At 45.4% G+C, this 18,439-nt stretch overlaps 1 long non-coding RNA gene across 3 annotated transcripts in view; it reads right to left on the minus strand.

Annotated features, from left to right (window-relative positions):
• Nucleotides 1-8,983, minus strand: part of LOC107972548 (uncharacterized) — a 79,495-nt gene extending 70,512 nt beyond the window's left edge. For all 3 annotated transcript variants that reach the window (XR_010154483.1, XR_010154481.1, XR_010154482.1), the window contains exons 1-2: nucleotides 8,746-8,983; nucleotides 6,378-6,507 (exon numbers count right to left, since the gene is read on the minus strand). This is a non-coding gene — a long non-coding RNA (uncharacterized LOC107972548). The remainder of the gene's footprint in view (nucleotides 1-6,377; nucleotides 6,508-8,745) is intronic.
• Between the last annotated feature and the right edge of the window lie 9,456 nt (nucleotides 8,984-18,439).

An 18,439-nucleotide genomic window follows, 5' to 3' on the forward strand; every position in this document is an offset into this window, starting at 1 on the left:
CAATGCTGTTCCCATTGAACTACTGACATTCTTCAGATAATTAGAAAAAAAAAACTTTTTAAAATTCATATGGAACCAAAAAAGAGCCCAAATGGCCAAGCCAACCTTAAGAAAAAAAAAAAGCTGAAAGGGTCATTGCCTAACTTCAAACTGTACTAGAAGAGTACAGTAACAAAAACAGCATGGTACTGGTATAGAAACAGACACACAGACAAATGAAACAAAATAGAGAGCATAGAAATAAAGCCAAAAACCTACAACAACCTGATCTTTGACAAAGTCAACAAAAACAAGGAATTAGGGAAAAGTCTCCCTATTCAATAAATGGTGCTAGGATAACTGGCTAGTCATGTGCAGAGAATTAAAACTGGAACCCTTCCTAACACCATAGACAAAAATTGACTCAAGATGGATTAAAGACTTGAATGTAAAACCCAAAACTATAAAAACCTTAGAAGAAAAAATCTAGATAATACCATTCAGGATATAGGCATGAGGAAGGATTTGATGACAAAAAGACCAAAAGAAATAGCAACAAAAGCAAAAATTGACTAATGGGGTCTAATTAAACTAAAGAGCTTCTGCAGAGCCAAAGAAGCTATCATCAGAGCAGAGAAGCTAGAGAATGGGAGAAAAATTTTGCAACGTATTCATCTGACAAATGTCTAATACCCAGAATCTATGAGGGATTTAAAATTTACAAGAGAAAAACAAACAACCCCATTAAAAAGTGGTCAAAGGACATGAACAGACATATCTCAAAAGAAGACATACATGTGCCCAACAAACAGGGAAAGCTCAACATCACTGATAACTGGATAAATACACATCAAAACAACAATGAGATACCATCTCACACAAATTATAATGGCTATTAATAAAAAGTAAAAAAGAAATAAAAACAGATGCTGGTGAGGTTGTGGAGAAAAGGGAACACTTTTACACTGTTGGTGGGATTGTAAATTATTTCAAGCATTGTGGAAGAGAGTGTGGAGATTCCTCAAAGACCTAGAAGCAGAAATACCATTTGACCCAGCAATACTATTACTGGGCATACACCCAAAGGAATATAAATCTATTTTAAATATACATGTATACATATGTTCATTGCAGCACTATTTACAATAGCAACGTCATGTAATCAATCTACATGCCCATCAATGATACACTGGATAAAGAAAATGTGATACACATACACCATGGAACACTATGAAGCCATAAAATGTAATGAGATGATGTCGTTTGCAGGGACATGGTTGGAATTTGAAGCCATTACTCCCAGCAAACTAATGCAGGAACAGAAAACCAAACACCACCTATTATTATTCTAACTTATTAGCAGAAGCAGATCAATGAGAACACATGGACACATCAGGAAGAACAACACACACTGGACACCTGCTTCATGGCATGGGGGAGGGGAAGGAGAGCAACAGGAAGAATAGCTGTGGATGCTGGGCTTAGTACCTGGGTGATGAGATGATCTGTGCAGTAAAGCACAATGGCACACGTTTATCTATGTAAGAGACCTGCTTATCCTGCACATGGACCCCTAAACTTAAAATAAAAGTTGAAAAAAAAGCTTATCACATATGGACCACTGAACTTAAAATAAAACTTGAAAAAACACTGAGTATGAGGTGGATTCCCTATGTTAGACCCAAACTGAGGATCCTGAAGCTCCTACTGGGGAATTGGGGCTGGGTGCACCCTGGGGAGCTGCTGCCAAGGCCGTCCACTGTCCCTACAGGCCGCCTCCCTTCCCGGCCTGTGATGGAAAGGAGAAGGGGTATGTGAACAGCTGTGGAAGTCAGACTCTCGGGAACTGAATCAGGCCCCAGCCCATGCCCCCCAGCCCAATCCAGCCAACGTGCCCACTGTCTTCCCACCCAGCCAGCCAAGCCCTCAGGACTGTTAGATGGAAGCAGGCTCCATCATCACCCAGGCATGAAAGGAAGATGCCCTGGTCCTTAGCAAGCAAGGCCTGGTTTCCAAAGTGCTCTCTGAAGAGGCCTCATATTTGTCACATCTTAGAAGGTACCTTTCTGCTGCTCTTGCACCCAGCATGTTGGCAAGTCAAGTTCCCCCACTGACTTCTCCACACATAAGGAGGGAGTCAACACCATTGCTAAGTCGGATCAGCTCCAGGGTCTCCAGTATCAGTTTTATCAGATCCCAGGGACCTGCCTGCTCCCAGAGGTGACAGAGAAAAATCAAGGAACGATCTGTATGGTCACTGACATGGATGAAACCCTTGTGCATAGCTCCATTAAGCCAATCAGCAATGCTGACTGCCTAGTGACTGTAAAGATTGAGGGGACCATGAAGCCTTATATGGATGAGTTCCTGAGATGACTGGAGGAACTGTTTAAATGTGTTTTCTTCTTTGCTCTCTTCATTCCAGCCTGAACAAGTATGCAGATCCTGTTGAGAGGTGACAGCGTGCTGGCAGTCCTCACAACCCTTGCTCGCTCTCAGGGCCTCCTCTGCCTGGGCTCCCACTTTGGCAGCACTTTAGGAGCCCTTCAGCCTGTCGCTGCACTGTGGGAGCCCCTTTCTGGGCTGGCCAAGGTCGGAGCCGGCTCCCTCAGCTTGCGACGAGGTGTGGAGGGAGAGGTGCGTGTGGGAACCAGGGCGGCATGCAGTGCTTGCAGGCCAGCCCGAGCCCGGCAGACCCCGCACTCAGAGCCGCCGGCTGGCCCCACCGGCCCCAGGCAGTGAGGGGCTTAACACCTCGGCCAGCAGCTGCTGTGCTCAATTTCTCGCTGGGCCTTAGCTGCCTTCCCACAGGGCAGGGCTTGGGTCCTGCAGCCTGCCATGCCTGAGCCTCCCCACCATCCGTGGGCTCCTGTGTGCCCAAGCCTCCTGGATGAGTGCCACCCCCTGCTCCACGGCACCCAGTCCCATCAACCACCCAAGGGCTGAGAAGTGCGGGTGCACAGCGCCAGACTGGCAGGCAGCTACACCTGCAGACCCTGTGGGGGATCCACTGGGTGAAGCCAGCTGGGCTCCTGAGTCTGGTGGGGACATGGAGAAACTTTGTGTCTAGCTCAGGGATTGTAAATACACCAATCGGAACTCTGTATCTAGCTCAAGGTTTGTAAACACACCAACAAGCACCCTGTGTCTAGCTCAGGGTTTGTGAATGCACCAATCAACACTCTGTATCTAGCTACACTGGTGGGGATGTGGAGAACCTTTGTGTCTAGCTCAGGGATTGTAAACACACCAATCAGCGCCCTGTGAAAAAAGACCACTCGGCTCTAACAATCAGCAAGATGTGCGTGGGGCCAGATAACAGAATAAAAGTAGGCTGCCCCAGCCAGCAGTGGCGACCCACTCGGGTCCCCTTCCACACTGTGGAAGCTTTGTTCTTTTGCTCTTTGCAATAAATCTTGCTGCTGCTCACTCTTTGGGTCCACAATGCCTTTATGAGCTGTAACACTCACTGTGAAGGTCCACAACTTCACTCCTGAAGCCAGAGAGAACACGAACCCACCTGGAGGAATGAACAACTCCAGACGCGCCACCTTAAGAGCTGTAACACTCACCGCGAACGTCTGCAGCTTCACTCCTGAGCCAGTGAGACCACGAGCCCACCAGAAGGAAGAAACTCTCAACACATCCGAATGTCAGAACGAAGAAACTCCAGACATGCCACCTTTAAGAACTGTAACACTCACCGTGAGGGTCTGTGGCTTCATTCTTGAAGTCAGTGAGAACAAGAACCCACCAATTCCAGACACATTGTGATGGGTGTGATGGACCAGTGCGAGGTGTTCTGGAGTTGCCTAGCCCATGAGTCACGTTTGTTCCACCAAGGCTGCTATGTCAATGACCTCAGCCATCTGGGGAGGGACCTGAGGAAAACTCTCATCCTGGACAACTCGCCTGCTTCTTACATCTTCCACAGAGAGAATGCAGTGCCTGTGCAGTCCTGGTTTGATAACATTCCAGACAGCAGCTGCTGCACCTGATATCATTCTTTGAGGAGATGAGTGGAGGAGCAGAGGGTGTATACACTAGCCTTGGGCAGCAGTGGGCCCTTAGCCTTTCCTGCTTCCCAGCAATGGCCATCACAGTAGGGGATTTTCCCGCACTGTGCCTTTATGATCAGCCTGAAAGAATGAAGCCTGGAACACCTACCCACATGGGCCTGGAAACAGTGAGAAGTGATTGAAAAGAGCTTTAGGACAGCTTAGGTGCCCAGTGGGTGAATGCCAGACCAAGGATACCCAGAGCTACCTGCCATCAAGTTTTTGGGTTCCCGAGATGTGGGTGTGAGAGAAAGAAAGAGAGCATGTGTGTTTTGCTATGAACTGTGGGCCAAATATATAGTGTTTCAGTAGGGGAGAAGCTGAAGGACAAAGACTCTTCCCAAGTTAGCTTTGTCTCCTCTCCTGTCACCCTATGAGACCCTGAGTTCCATAGGGATGAAGACTGTTGAAGGCTCCATTGCAAACCTGGTCTTTCTTCAGTGCTGCAAGGCCTATGCCAAGGAGAAAGGAAAAGTATGCCTTTGGGTGTTCCAGACACACATCTTTCTGAAATATTTCTCCAGCCAGTTGTTGCAGATAAAAGACGATATTTCTGGGAAGATGGGGACTTACGTCCAGACCAGTACCCAAGACATCAGGTCTTGTGGCCCAAAGGCTATGCTTACTTAAGTCCAGCCAAGTGCCTGGGATGGATCCTTTCTGCATCTCCCCAAGACTCACCACTTAGGCATAGCCTTAAACCTGTGGGGAAGGAAGTTGTCTCCCCGCCCTGCAAGAGGACAAATAACTGATTTCTGTTCTTTCGACTCTGTTTTAAAATTCTCTTAAAAAAAAATAAAAGCCTATCTGAAACTGAAAAGAAAAAAACAAAAAAACAAGGAAAAAGATGTCATACTTACATAAGTGAAAAACATACAGATATACCTATAAGCAACAAACACAGCTAATTCACACATATATTAAACATCACATTGAGATAAACTGTACCAAGCTAAAAATTATCTTTTGACTGATGATATCAAGATTTAAAACAAAAATACAATTAACTGATCTGAGAAAACATAACTCCCAAGAAAAGAAACACAATAACACGGAATTGAAAACAAGAAGAGAGATTTTCGAGCATAAAATCCTGAATACAACATAGATTTACAATGGAAAATAACCGTTTTTTTTTTTAATTTTTTTTTTGAGACAGAGTCTTGCCCTTTCGCCCAGGCTGGAGTGCAGTGGCGCAATCTCGGCTCAGTGAAAACTCTGCCCACTGAGTTCACGCCATTCTCCTGCCTCAGCCTCCTGAGTAGCTGGGAATACAGGCGCCTGCCACTATGCCCGGCTAATTTTTTGTATATTTAGTAGAGACGGGGTTTCACCATGTTAGTCAGGGTTCTCTCGATCTCCTGACCTCGTGATCCACCCGCCTTGGCCTCCCAAAGTGCTGGGAATACAGGCATGAGCCACCACAACCGGCCAAAAAATAATTCTTTAGATATCTACAGCATTCAACTGTGTGCACTCATGAAAAGCAGACAAATTAAGTCATTAGAATTTAATAAATTGCAGTAAAATTATACCGAAAATACATTACAATCATTAATAACAGGCTCTAATGAGAAGAATTTAATAAATAATCATTAAAAAGACAGGATAATTTTATTATGTTCTCAATATGTTGCTGCACTTCTTACCACAAAATATAATAAAATTATATGCCTATAATATAGATTTCAGGAGCTAAAAAAGCCTTATATTTCCAAATAAAAGAACAACATAAATTTTGCAAAATATGACGAGCATTACTGCAGTATAAAGTAAATATCTGGAATTAAAATATACCATCATTTAGATACAGACTAAAAAAAAGAATATAAATGTTAATGATTCCTTTCTGCCTGCAGTGAGCTTAAAATTACAACCAAAAATTTTAATAAATATGTAGCACCTACAAGACATTTTATTAATAGCTTACATAATGTGGAAATTTCAGCAATTTATTTTAGAATTTTTGAATCTAAAAATCACCAGCTTGACATTCATTTGCGAAAGTGAAACATAAAGGAGAGTAACATAAGCAAGACGACAGAATGGGAGGTTCTGCATGCACATCCCCCACAACATAATGCAGCTGCCACAGGAAACATAAGTGCATTCATGAAAGCCTTAGAATCCAGTTGAGTTTGTGACACCCAGCTGGAGGCAAAGACCAAGGAAGACATCTTCAGAGGGTAAGCACTTGACCAAATGGCAAGCTTGCCAATCATGGTCCTCGCTTCAAAACAGAATACTACCACATCTTACTGTAGACTTGGCTACAACTCATTTGACCTTGGTCCTGCCACTGCAAAAATCTGTGAAAAACACAAGAGAATTCATACTCACCTGAGACTTAGGTGACAGGCCTGCAGAACTTGGTTCTCTCTATAGTCGCTGAATCAGGCAAAACACACCTTCTTTCCTTCTCCAGCCATGGTCTGGAAGAAATCTTCACATTGATATGATGAAATGCTAACTAAAAATATGAAAAATACTAAAGTATAAATGTCACTAAAAATAGTAAATACATACTGAAATTCAGAATACTCTAAATTGTTATCATCTTAAACTAGACTATTAAAATACAAGATGTTGTACATAAGTCTCATGATAACCACTGGGGGAAAAAAACATAGTAAAGAAAAAGAGAAAGTAATTAAAGCATACACAAACAACAAAAATTACACATTGGATATAGTGGCTCCTGCTTATAATTCCAACACTTTTGGAGGCCAAGGTGGAAGAATCATAAACTCCTTGGGTGTTGTGGTACATGTCCAAGAGTCCAAGCTACTTGGGTGGCTAAGGTGGGAGGATTGCTTGAGCCCAGGATGTTGAGGCTACAGTGAGCTGTGATATGCCACTGAACTTCAGTCTGAGCAAGAAAGCATAACTTTGTCTCAACAAAAATGAACAATACCACAGGAAAGACAGAACCAGAAAAAAAAGAAGCAAACTTAAAATGGACAGAAAACTACAAATGTACAATAGTAACTGCTTACCTATCACTACCTTACAAATAAGAAGATTAAATTATCTACTAAACAGATACTTCTGTAGACTGAATGTCATCTCCAAAATTTACGATAAAATAGCCAATGTGATAGAATTAAGAGGCAGAACCTTTAAAAATTAATTAAGCTATAAGCACTCTGCCCTCATGAATGGATTAATGTTCTTATTATGGGAATGGGCTAATTTTAACAAGAATGGATCTGTTATATATTAAAAAAAAAAAAAAAGCTCTCTCTCCCTCACATCTTTGGCCATGTTATTATCCAGCAACTAGACCTTCAACAGATACCAGTAACATGGTGTTTTACCTTCCCAGCCTCCAGAATCATGAGTCAAATAAAATTCTGTTCTTTATTAATTACCAGTCTGTGATATTCTGTTATAACAGCCAAAAGAGACTAAAGCAGACAGAGTGGATAAATGAAACTTTTAAACCTCGTAATATGCTGCTTACAGGAGACTCAATTATGAATAAAGAGCATAGGCTAAAAGTGAAAGGATAGAAAATGATATTCCATGCAAATAATAGCCATAGGAGTTCAATGGTAGTTATGCTTAAATTAGACAAAATAGACTTTCTAGCAATGTCTCTCACAAGCATGAAATGAGTTTACCATACAATAATAATAGAGGTTAATTTGTCAAGCAAATACAGCTATATATATTTATGCACCCAAAAGGGAGGCTTCTAAATATAAAAAGCAAATATGGGCAGAACTGTAGGGAGAAGTAGAAATAAATCCAATAATAGAAAACTTTAATGAAATGTATAATAAAGGACAAATAGTTAACAACATTGTAAATTTGCAAGGGAAACTGTTCTCCTGTGTTGCATTTGAGAATGCAGCAAAGAAAGTGGGAACTGATAATTTTACCGCAAGTCTGAGTTAGGCTGAAAAACAGGGTGGTCCATTAGAGGTTCCACTTGCCATATATTAAAAAAACACAGGAGAAAACCAGTCCTCCTCTGGAGTGTTAAAATAATTAAAGAGCAGAAAATTAGTCTAAAGTGGCTCTAGTGCCCTGTGTTCATAGGTAAAAAAAAAACAAACAAACTAAAACCTAACTCAAATACATTTCCTATAAACCATTATCTTAGCCTGAAACAAAATGCACGTTTAACCAATGGCAAACATGCAATTAACCTCTGAATATGTAACCAGGACATTTCCATCTGGATAGTTCAAATAAGGTGACTACATAACTGGAACCAATTATTGAATTTTGGTTGCTTTCTCATGCATCTTATGAAAGCCTTTCCTTTATGCCCCTCTGGTGGACCAGAAATCATGGCTGGGTGCTTTCCATTTCACCAATCACTGTTTGTTCAGATAAACTGGTTAACGTTTTAACATAGACTCCCCTTAATTTTTAACAAGAGAGACTGGGGACCCCACGGGCCGCAGCTCCTCCCACGCAAACACCCAGTGGCAGTTTTTCCCTGATGACCCACCAGGCCTCCCTGAACAATCTGGGAAATACTCATGGCTGTGGGCGCAGAGCAGGGCGCTGCCCAGGGACAGGACCGGATGGGCCGGGCGGGACGTGGGTGCCTCGGGGCTGGCCCAGCGGCCATCTTGCAGCCACAGGGGACTGAGGGCCAAGCTGCGGGAGACTCGGAGCTAACCGTGGGGAGGCCGGTCCTGCCGGTTTCACAGCCTGCTCTCCCCTCTCGGGATGCTTAACCCCGTATACTCACCATTTCCCAGCTTCCAGGATGTCCTGGCATCTTAACTCTGAGTCCCCAAGGACGTACAGATCACAGGGCAACAGGGGCTGTGAAAGAGTAGCCCGGGGCTCCCAAAGTGGAGGAGGCGAAAGAGGAGACGGATCCCAAGTTCCTGTGCCAACGCCAGGAAGAGACAAAGATCCCGCCAAACGCCGGAAGCCACGCCCTCCTCTCCTGTCCTCTCCAACTGAGCGCCTGATTGGGCGGTTCCCACATCAGTGTCAATGACTGGATAAAACTCCAGGACTCACCCACCCCCGCCTGACTCCTGCCCCTACCCCCACTCCCCCTCAGCCTTAGTGCATTTTTGTTAGTTTGTTTTACTTTAAGTTCTGGAATACATGTGCAGAACGTGCAGGTTTGTTACATGGTTTTACATGTGCCATGGTGGTTTGCTGCTTCTATCAACCTGACGTCTAGGATTTAAGCCCCATATGCATTAGGTATTTGTCCTAATTCTCTCCCTCCCCTTGACCTCAACACCCTAACAGGCCCCAGTGTGTGATGTTTTGTTCCCGGTGTCCATGTGTTCTCATTGTTCAACTCCCACATATGAGTGAGAACATATAGTGTTTTGTTTCCTGTTCCCGTGTTAGTTTGCTGAGGTTAATGGTTTCCAGCATCATTCACGTCCCTGCAGAGGACATGAACTCATTCTTTTTATGGCTGCTTATTATTTCATGGTGTATATGTGCCACATTTTCTTTTTCCAGTCTATCAGTGATGGGCATTAGGTTGGTTCCAAGTCTTTGTTATTGTAAACAGTGCTGCAATAGATATATAAGTGCATGTGTCTTTATGCTAGAATGATTCATATTCCTTTGGGTATATACCCAGTAATGAGATTGCTGGGTCAAATGGTATTTCTGGTTCTAGATACTTGGGGAATCACCACACTGTCTTCCATAATGGTTGAACTAATTTACACTCCCTCCAGCAGTGTAAAAGCGTTTCTATTTCTCCACAGCCTCACCAGCATCTGTTGTTCCTGACATTTTAATAACTGCCATTCCAAATGGTGTGAGATGGTATCCCATTGTGATTTTGATTTGCATTTCTCTAATCATCAGTGATGATGAGCTTTTTTCTTTTTCCTTTTTGTGTATTTTTTGACCACATAAATGTCGTCTTCTTCTTCTTCTTCTTCTTCTTCTTCTTCTTCTTCTTCTTCTTCTTCCTCTTCCTCTTCTTCTTCTTCTCCTTCTTCCTTTTCTTTTTATTTATTTTTATTTATTATTATTTTTAAGACGGAGTCTTGCTCTGTCACCCAGACTGGAGTGCAGTGGCAGGATCTCAGCTCACTGCAACATCTGCCACCCAGGTTCAAGTGATTCTCCTGCCTTATCCTCCCAAGAAGCTGGAATCGCAGCCACCCGCCAAAACACCATGCTAATTTTTTGTGTTTTTAGTAGAGACATGGTTTCACCTTGTTGCCCAGGCTACTCTTGAACACCTGACCTCATGATCCACCTGCCTCCATGGCTGAAAGTGCTGGGATTACAGGCTTGATCAACCATGCCCAGCCAAATGTCTTCTTTTGAGAATAGTCTGTTCATATTCTTTACTCACTTTTTGATGGTTTTTTTTTTGTGTGTGTGTGAATTTAAGTTCCTTGTAGATTCTGGATATTAGACCTCTGACACATGGATAGATTGCAAAAATTTTCTGTCATTCTGTAGGTTGCCTGGTCACTCTGATGATAGATTCTTTTGCTGTGCAGAAGCTCGTTAGTTTAATTAGATCTCATTTGTCAATTTTAGCTTTTGTTGTGATTGCTTTTGGTATTTTATTCCTGAAGACTTTGCTCATGCCTATGTCCTGAATGGTATTGCCTAGGTTTTCTTCTAGGGTTTTTATGGTTTGGTGTTTTATATTTAAGACTTTAATCCATCTTGAGATAATGTTTGTGTAAGGTGTAAGGAAGGGGTCCAGTTTCTGTTTTCTGAATGTGGCTAGCCAGTTCTTTCAGCACCACTTGTTATGTAGGAAATCTTTCTCCATTGCTTGTTTTGGTCAGGTTTGTTAGAGATCAGATGGTTGTAGATGGGTGATGTTATTTCTGAGGCCTCTGTTCTGTTCCATTGGTCTATATATCTGATTTGGTATCAGTACTGTGCTGTTTTGGTTACTGCAGCCTTGTAGTATAGTTTGAAGTCGGGTAGCAGGATGCCTCAAGCTTTGTTGTTTTTGCTTAGGATTGTTTTGGGTTGACAGGCAAACAGGCTCGTATATTTGGGGTCACATGCCCAGAGTATCACAGCTAATTAAGAAGTGAGCTGAGACTTGAAATGCACATGCTCCTTCCCTTACCTGGGTCTGTTGTATAATGCATCTTAGCAGCTATGTAACAGTAGGGATTAGAACATTTGGATATCTTTTTAACAACTTTTTAACCTGCATTTTGATAATGCAGGAAAGACCTTCATCCCATCCCTGAGCCCCTCTCTCACCACGCTACATCCCACTGCTGACCTCATTGTAGGGTGGCCACTAGGAATCAGGCGGGCAGCGGGGGCCGGGAAAAAATAAGCAAGGATTATGTTGCCCAAATTTGCTCATCTTAGAAAGTCTCCTCAACCATTCTGTGTGAAGTGATTATTCCAGGGTTATTGTGGCCTGACTGCGCTGCATGTCAGTCTGACTTGTCTTTTTGAAAATCACTGGATTACTCTCATGAACGGGGGTATTTCTCTTTCTATTTGAAAACGGCCAACTGTCCTCTGCAGGTGTCCTGATTTGCTAGTTGAGACCCTGAAGGTAGCGGTGAGAAAATATTTGGGCCACACCAGAATACCTATTCTCAGCTGGAAGATATATAGAAATTTCTTAATAATATCTAACCATTTTCTCAATAACCATTATATTTAACATTGATAGCTTGGAGGGCAGGGAAGGACACAGATGACATAATCTTAAAATTTAATTTCTTTATAAGGTTTTTTTTTGTTCTTGTTTAGTTTTGCTTAGTTTTTGGATACAAGGTCTTGCTCTGGTGCCCAGGCTGGAGGGCAGTGGCATAATCATAACTCATAATTTGGTTGTAACGGTTCTTTAAAATATGTTTTTGCTGAGAGTGCTAGCTCACACCTCTAATCTAAACACTTTGGGTGGCCAAGGTGGGATGATCGGTTGATCCCAGGAGTTCAAGACGTGTCTGGGCAACATAAGTAGGCTCAGTCTCTAGAAAAATATTTAAAAATTGTCTGGGCGTAGCTTTGCATGCCTGTAGTCCCAGCTACTTGAGAGGCTGAGGTGAAAGCATCACTGGAGCCTAAGAGGTTGAGGCTGCAGTGAACCAAGATTCAGCCCCTGCACTGACAGAGTGTGATGTGTGTGTGTGTCTGTGTATAAACAATTTGTAAGTGAAAAAAATTCAAGCACAGGAGAAAAGTGAAAGCCCATGGTGGGGGATGTGGAGAAAGGTGACTATGGCTCCAGCAACTTAGTGAGACTTGGTTTTCCATCTTGAAGAATTGCCCATCCACACTGAAACCATAGCCTAACAAATGCCCGTTCTCACATTCCACCTGCTGGGATACCAGTATGTAGCCTTTTGAAAAAAAATAAAATCTTTCACCTAAGAGAAGGACAAGAGAAAACGAGGGTTTCACATCTAAAGCCTTCATTTTCTTTATGAATCAACAGCCACTTGTCATTGGAATTGTCCAAAGGCGACTGACAGCACTAATACACTTAATGAATCAACCAGGAAAAATGGGCCTCTCAGGTGAGGAGGAGGCACAATGGTCACAAAACCCAATCCATTCTCAGCTTTGCATGGTGTTCGCATCTCAAGAAGTGGTGTTAGCCATGTGAACCGTGTTCACTGGACAAGGCCAGAGGAAATAATATTTAGTACAACACAACTATGGGGCTGCAAATCAAACTGGTAGTGGGAGCATGCATGAGGCTTCAGTGGCCGAGGCACTGGTGGCTACCCTTCGGTGTCACTTAAACCTTTGAGGTGAAGGACGTTTTTTTCACCCAATTGGCTCAGAGAAACTAATCAACATTAAAATTGAGATTTGTTTTTCTTTTCAAAATTTCTAAGACATAGAGGACTCTAACACTCCAAAAGACATTCAGATATTCGTGCAGCTGAGGACTTGCCTGCTCTGTAGAGGGATGGCAGAGCAGCAGCCACCAGCTTTAAGAGCTTTAAGCTCCTCCTCTTATAGGGACAGGCCACCCCCACACAACCCCCCTAACTTCATAGGCTCTGACTGTCAGGTGCACCTGGGGGACTGTCTTCCTCCCATCTCATTAGCTCTCGAAGACAGTCCAGCTCAATCTAAAACCTACCCTAGGATGGCGGGATGTAGACTCTCCTCCATTCTCCCAGCGCAGTGTGACTTCTGGAGAGTGCTCCCCTATCGTCTTACCTCAAATGATGTGAAAAGAGCTGGTTCCCAGGTAGTTAGATGTTCAGTGACCTAACAGGCCCAGCATGCGCAGGGCCTGATGCCACAGCGTGGCACCTCTCCCCTACCTGGCCTTCACATCGGCCTTTTCTCTTCTGTCACCAATGTCAGGTGATGGTCACCAGTGCCACACTCTCATGAGCTTGGTAAGTAGCAGGGGTGTAAACCCCAACAGATTTGCTGTGACTCTACCCTCTTACCTCCCACTCAAGTGACATTATAAGCATAATTTTATATTTGATCTAATTTATGCATAACTTTTTTATAACATTTCAGACAACAGCCCTCACAACCACATGAGTCTGGGTTACAGAACACACGGCCGAGGCTCGGGTAGCAGGTTTCACTTACTTTATTCCAATGTGAAATGAAGATTGATGATTTAAAAACAAGACAAAGTTGTTTATCAGCTGTGGGGTGGCTACATTTGCTAGCTCTTGCTCACTTCCTTTGAAACAAGGTATCTGGACAGACCATATTCATAAGTAGCTCTTCGCAAAACCCCAGACAGAAGTTCCAGTCAGACACAGCTCCCTCAGGCTCACAGGGTGGCAACCGCCTCCATGTTAGGCTCTGACAGCAGGCAAGGAAAGGAGCACAGGCAGCAGGGGACAGGGAGATGTCCCGGACTGTAGGGATCCCCAAATGCCCCAGAGCTATTCTCTGTAGAAGGGCACACGCAGGTCTCACTCTGTCAGTGCAGTGGCTGAATCATGGGTCACTGCAGCCTCAAACTCTTAGGCTCCAGTGATGCTTTCACCTCAGCCTCTCACGGAGCTGTGTGGCAAAAAGCCTCCTACTTTTTACTTAAAACCTGGACTTTAAGCCAGGTTGGGCCTGGGAATAGTGGCAGCAAAATCAGCAGCCAAATGTATGCACTCCAGATGTCTACACTCATGGGCACAGGCATATTCCACACTTGCTGGAGCACGAGAGGCCTGAGAGACACCTGTTTCCCAGTTGCTAACTGATGTCCACACACCCCATTCACGTGTCTTCATTTAGGTCTCTGCATCGTATATTTGCTCAGCCAGTGCAAACACATGTTCTGGGGGGCATCATTAATTGCAGCACCAGCCCCACTTGTTCTGGGAGGGAGTCAAGAGGAATCTGGTCAGCTCCTAATCCCCCAGGACAAAGGTGATGCCCTCTTTTCAGGACTTACATCCAGCAGCGTCATCTTGGGATGGGTTTTTCAAACACAAGCAGCATGAGGTAGCAAGCATGGTGTGACAGGCTCAGGGCCATGGGCAGCCGGCTGCTGGAGAAGCAGCACAGGGCAGGCACATCTGTGGGTGGCACCATGACAAGCCAAGACAGCCATAGCCCCTAATCCCAACAGCTCCAGCCCAGATGGCATTCAAATTTTCCCAGATAGTATTGGGGTGCCCGATGCCCATCACTCACCCTCTCATTAGCACGGCCTTGTTGGTTACTCAGGGACTAAGGAGAGGGGATGGGGGATGTAGATCCAGGGTGGGCACCACCTCGCAGCCAGAGTCCACCTGACTGCAGGCCAGCAAGGAAGCCCAAGAAGCTCAGCTCTAGTCACCTCTGGCTGCACTTTTTATGTGTACTTTACACAAAGGCAGCAAAAGGAGGTCAACGTTAGCTGTTGTGACATGAAAGTCTATGCCCCATGAAGACCTTAAAATGCTATTGTCTTAAGCACTCTTTATTCTAAGAAAATTTATACAAATAAACACATACAAGCTGAACTACTATAAAGGAAATATTAGGATTTTTTAAACCCATAAACAGACATGAAAACAGTCACTGTTTGATTGCAGAGAAAGTGAGATTCTAAAGCAGCTGACCACAAAACAGCCTCACCAAACCCCAGGCAGGCCAGGCAGTCTGAACACTACAAGGCCACGTGATGGTCACAGAGGATGACAGCTCCCATGAGTATTGCAAGGCACTGTGTTAGCTTCTCACTCACAGTCTCAGAATACACTGTGAGGGGAGGCTCAGTCTCACTAGAGCACAGGAAGTTCCTGAGCTCTTCCCAAAAAATGGTCATCAAACGATGGAGCAGGGGGAAGCCCAGACAGAACAAGTGAGTCCCTAGGGTCTCCTTAACTTCCCTCAGCTCCTCCACATGGGTCCCTGAGGGAAAGTGAGCAGTCTCCTAACCCCTTTGTTAGGGTTCCAGTCCTGCAGGTCTGGACTCTCTTATTTTATGCTACCATAGGGGGTGACAATGCAACCCCAGGCTCTTTTTTTGCCATCCCTCAATGCCAGGCCAGACCCAGAGCCCTTTGCTAACACTGCCCAGGGGATGCTCAAGGCCCACCTTGGCACAGTCACCTGTAGTGTACTGAGATGAACAAGGAGGTGCAAGTAGACACAAATCCCCATGGGCTTGGCCTCAGGCATGTTCCACAGGCTCAGGGCCTCGCAGATGAGCTCACAGCCCTCCTTCAGGAATCCTGCAGATCACACCCTCAGGGAGCAGTGCTCAGATCAGCAGGCAGGCCCCACATCCCCCACCCCATGACGCTCTGATCTACTTTGCAGGCTTCTGCATTGGTCAGTCCCCACTGCTTTCTGGTGAGATGTCCGAGTTGAAGTGAATGTTCATTGCCACACAGCTGATGGGGCTCACTGCCTTGCACATGTCGTAAAACACCTCCTGGCTCCAAGGGTCAGCTGTGGAGACACAGCTTGATGGGAGGTAGGCCCACTCCACCGTCAGTGGTGCTGTGTTGCCCTGATCTGCACCTTCCAGATACTTGCTGAGATATCTGTATGCTTCTCTAAGGTACTGGGTCACGAGACACCCCTGGCAAGGACCAGCTGGCAGAACAGGCTGGACACTCGCCTTCAGCCTCCCCAGCAGCTCTGCCTGTGCTGTCATCTGTGCTGATGATCTCTGTGGTAAGATTATGGGAAACTTTTACAGCAAGTTTTCCTTTCTCACTTCCCTATCTTAATAACAGCACTGATAACTTTTAAGCCCTAGCAAGCTGAAACTGCAAGACACATGATCTTCTGCCTTAGAAGGGCCATGTTTGGGCAGTGTGCGCCCAGGTGAGAGCCCCATGGTTGTTAGTGGCAGCCGGGAGCTGGATGGGCCTGGCCCCATAGCCTAGTGAAAAGTGGGACCCTCTTCTTCCAGAGCATGGAAGTCTCAGAGGCTGGAAAAAGGTGCCTGAGTGGCCTGCCAAAAAGCATAAGGCTAGAAGGCCTGGAAGGAACCCCAGCAGTCTTCAAGGTGCCTGAGAGGGCTGGGCTCATTCCAGCTTTCTTTGCTTTCATCCTGTTAGCAAGAAAACCTGCTCACAGATGGCAGGCAGGCCTGAGGCTGCCATTCCCTCATCAGGGGCTATAGGCACCTTTAATGTGGCTCTTTCTTGAAGCAGCTGCTCAGGCAGGTTCTCGAAGAGAAGTTCTCTCATTATCCACAGGTCCTTGTTCCAGCCCCATGTCTGCAGAGGGACTAGGGAGGGAGAAAATCGCTCAGCCTGTGACCCACAACCTGCTCTGAGATATCTCTTTTGTTATTTCCTCACGGACACATCAAACTTCCAAATGAACAGACCAGCATGGAGCCTCCAGAAAAGCGCACAGAATTCTGTCTAGTACCCAGATGGAAGGGGGTTCCCAGTGAGGGCAGGGACAGGCTGCATGCACCTCTTCAGGAATGTTCTCCTCATGGTCCAACTTCAAGGTGTGCCTCCTCTGTGTGCTTGCAGTCCATGGCAGACTCTGCCTGGGGAACCATCCAGCTGCACACCTGCAATGTGGTGGTGACCCTCTTGAATGAGTGGTTGTGGGCCCCATGTCAGTCATCAGAGAGGGAGATGCTTAGCCCACCAAGCCCAGAGCCCTGCCACAGGCTTCTGTGAGGCCTCCATCTGCTCTGGGTTCTTGCCCTGAAAGGCTGTCCTGAAGTCAAACAGAAGAAGGTGGGCCTCTCTTCCAGGGTTGCTCTCTATCCCACTGAGTGCTCCCTCGAGGGTGACTCAGACAGCGGGGGCAGATTCCTCAGGCAGAAGGACTGGAGTTTAGGCTGACCGGTTCATTCCATACCCCCACATGACATGACACAAGGCAGGGGCTGTGGGACAAATGCATTGCCTTTCCTTCTGGGATGAGGAATGGCTTAGGAATCCGGGTATGGTGGGGCTGGGGTTGAGTGATGGGCTTCACTGAGTAAGTGTCCTGGTTATCTGTCCACAGACCCAGAACAAGTGGCATCCCAGGAGCCTGGGAGGGGCTAGCAGAGACTTACTGGTTCCAGCAAAAGCCCATGTGGATGCAGTAATGCTGCCTGCTGGTCCTTGGCTGTAATTACAAACAGGTACATGAGGTCCCCATGCATCTTTTAGCTCTCAGAGAGTGTGTTCCAGCTGCTCATGGAAGGCAGTTTTAGTCACTGAACGTGCTTCAGGAATGGCCAAGCTTGATTAAGCCAGGCATCTTGCTGTGAGACCCTCCAGCCAACTGAGGACCCTCTTCTTTTTTCCCCCTGGCAGTATCACCTTCCAGTTCTGGTTCTAGAGACACGATGGACCCTCTTGGGCCCCTGGGAGAATGTGCTCAGGTGACACACTGTTGACAGTGCCCATTTCCAGCCATTCTTCCATTTCCCACTGTTTGAGTGGCCGAGGACGGTGATCAGCATAGGGCCACCCAGGGCCAGCTGTCTGCACCTAAACGTCATGCTGGTCTGGATGTCTCAGGGCCAGAACTCTCCAGGTGAGATGGCCTGGTCCTCAGCACCTGGCCTCTGTGCTCCTTTTTCCTCTGTTCAATCCTGGCCCCAATGCCTCCCGCAACTCTCAGGTCACCATTGGAGAAGATGCTCGGGAAGAAAAAGAAGCTGCAGTCAACCCTGCTGAAGGTGGCATATGGGTCCAGGCTCTTGAGCTGGTCTTGGACATGGTACATGTAAATGCAGGCTTTGAGCAGTGTGAGTAGCTCTTTCCAGAAGGAGGGGAAAATGGTGTTTCCAGGGTCCTACACCCTAGAACGACCCATCTAGCACAGAAAATAGTTTGCAATGTGCTATCATGTGTGATTTTAATTTTCAACTTTAGGCTTTCATTTTCAATTTCCACAATAAACACATAAGGTGGGGTTCTGATTTCAACACACACACATTCTCTCTCTCTCCCTCTCTCTTAGAATCTTCCAGTGCATTCACACTAAAAGCCAAAGTCCTCCCAGTATCTTGTGAGAACCTAAATGATCTGAATAGTTTGTCATTGCTTTTGGGGATCTGGGAAAATCTCTGC

This window comes from Pan troglodytes, chromosome 22, assembly GCF_028858775.2.
Source record: "Pan troglodytes isolate AG18354 chromosome 22, NHGRI_mPanTro3-v2.0_pri, whole genome shotgun sequence".
Classification (NCBI taxonomy): Eukaryota; Metazoa; Chordata; class Mammalia; order Primates; family Hominidae; genus Pan; species Pan troglodytes.